The sequence below is a fragment of the Phalacrocorax aristotelis genome, chromosome 3, assembly GCF_949628215.1.
Source record: "Phalacrocorax aristotelis chromosome 3, bGulAri2.1, whole genome shotgun sequence".
In the NCBI taxonomy this organism is placed as follows: domain Eukaryota; kingdom Metazoa; phylum Chordata; class Aves; order Suliformes; family Phalacrocoracidae; genus Phalacrocorax; species Phalacrocorax aristotelis.
In genome coordinates this window covers 16,608,307-16,610,885 of record NC_134278.1, presented here as the reverse complement: position 1 = coordinate 16,610,885, position 2,579 = coordinate 16,608,307, and positions in this window count along the sequence as shown.

Below are 2,579 nucleotides of genomic sequence, written 5' to 3'. Positions count from 1 at the left end.
CCCCGCCGTGGCCGCCGCCTATTGGCGGCGCCGGCGCTCGCGCACTGGTATAGCCAATGGGGGGCGGACGCGTCAGTCGCTGCGTGGCGCGAGTGGGTGCAGAGCTCTCTGAGGGGAGGAGGAGGCGGAGGGTACCGGCGGCGCTGCTGTCGCGTGGGTTGGCCGGCCGGGGCTGGGAGCTGCTGAGGGCCGGAGGGTGGCGGAGGCCTGCCTGCCTGGGGAGCGTTGTCAGCAGGCTGCCCCCCGGAAAACCTGCTCTCAGCCTGCTTCCAGCAGCTTCTCAGGGAAGGCAGGGCGCCCGCGGCCCCTCTTCGCCCCACCGCGCTGGGGACTGTGTGGGCCTGGGCTGAAACCCACGCAGGCCCGCAAGGAGAAGGCAGGCAGGCCAGCGTTCTGTCCAGCTCGGTGCCCGAGCTGCTTCCTTGCTGCTTCTGAGTGCAAACTAAGCCTCAGGGACTTTGCAGTCTAAATGGGGTCACTGTGAAAAGTGGTAGCGGCGTTTACATTTGAAAAAATGTTATTTGCAAGCCACAGGCTTGCACGTAGAAGTAGAAATGAGGCTAGCTGCGTCTGCCGTAGGCCAAGGAAATAAAAAGGGGGCGGGGGGCGGGGCTGGGGCATCCTCTTCCAAGTGCTGTTAAAACCTGGATAACCTCGTTCCATCCCACAGGGACTTGGAAAATTTGGGTCCAGCAGCACAACATGTATATGGATATTTTGTGTGAAAAATCAGCATCGCAGTTCAAAAGCTCTGGAAACAACTGAAAAAGTTGCTTGTTCCCCCACCCCACCAATGATGGCACAGTGCAGGAGGGTACTAGAGCTTGGGGCTGTCGTCTTGGTGGGCGTAGCTCTGCAAAGGCCTTTGGATCTGGAATTCAACGACTGAGCGAGCTGTGACTTTTTTGTGTAGTAGCAGTAGCTGGATGTAATGTACCACTGAAACAAATTTTCAGCAGTTGGCTCTGAAGTGGTCTAAATTTTTACCCCTGTCCCCACACCCATTACTTCATGCTCACAAGTACTATTAAGCCCTGCTTTTTAAGAGCATAAAATTATTGGCACGGTAGTGAGAACAGACAGCCATTTTCACACTCGGGCTGTTTCAGAAATGGAGGAAAAGGGATACATTAAATAAAAGGTTTACTCAGAATGGGTACAAAATGTTGGCACCTTGGCATTTCCATCCATAAAAGGGCAGTCTCCTCAGCAGGCAGGTTCACATTTGTGGTGATTCATAGTTCTTAAGATAAACCATACCTCAGCTCTTCTTTTATTCACTCCTAAAGCAAACAGGAGCTGCTTTGCAGACCATGCTTCCAAAGGCAGTGAGTGTTTCTCTTAAGTTTTTCTCATGTTCCACCAGTATGATGAAGATAGTAAACATGACGTTGAGGGGCACTGCTGAGCAGTTAGCATGACATTAGCTCCAGGTAAATTCCTCAAAACCAGAAACAGTTAAGGGATAGTTTAATGGCATGTAAATTGGCAGGTAAAATTGATGATTTTGAGGGGGAGTTGGCTTATAGAAGGAACTGCGTAGAGGTAGTGTGTTTTATTTTTCATCAGTGTCATGCAATATTAAGTTGAATAGTTGTGTTTAACATTTCCATAGCACCAAGAAGCATGTGTTAAAGTACTTATTGCTGAATAAGAAGCTTTTAGCACAGATCTTTACTGACTATAAATTCCTAGTGAGTTTCTACATGATACGATTCTGCAACGGGAGCTACTCAACGGTTTTATGTGTGTTCTGGAAACACACATAAGATAGCGCTGATAAAACCTGCACCAACACAAATATTAGCAGTGTGATAATGGTGAAAACAGGGCAATGATATGGGGTACTTGATAAATGAGCTGCATTCAGACAAAATTCATTAAGGGTTTTAATGAGTTTGCATGGGGCTTTACTACTTACGTGAAGACAGTACTTGAGTCTCTGAAAGAGATTTAGATGCCGTTTCTCCATTGCAGCATGAACTTATGTGACCTTACTGGCAGAAATCCTTGTGTGACTCACAGCTGCATAAAAAGGGGAATAATGGAAAGATACTTTATCTGCAGAAGTTCATGAAACAAGTTATTGAGCCTACATTTAAAAACGTATAGGTCATTGCAGGGACGGGATTAGAAGGGACTTTGCAGATCTCCGAGGTCAGCACGCTGATATAGCAGACACCGTTCCATATATGAGTCTGTGAGACCTCATGGATGCCTGCAGGGGAGCCGGCTGATACAAAACCAGAAGTCAGTTACCAGAGGAAGGAAATCTAGTATTTGAAGAACACTTGTGCAAAACAGCCAGTGAGAAGATTAATGTTATAAATGTGAGGAATATTCTTGTATTCCAGGGATCTTGCCTGGTTCCTGCCCTGGCAGATGAGTAGGAGTATAACATACAGGGATTTTGGCTTTACAAGTTCTTGGTACTTGCGAACTCTGGAACTGAGAGATGGTTTCTGGAACGCGGTTCACAGCAAAGCAAACTGCCTGAAGGAGCATTGTTCATTTGTGTTATTACAATGCATTTAATCTTAGTGGCCTGTAATTACCAGAAGGCAGTGGAGAGAAGCTTT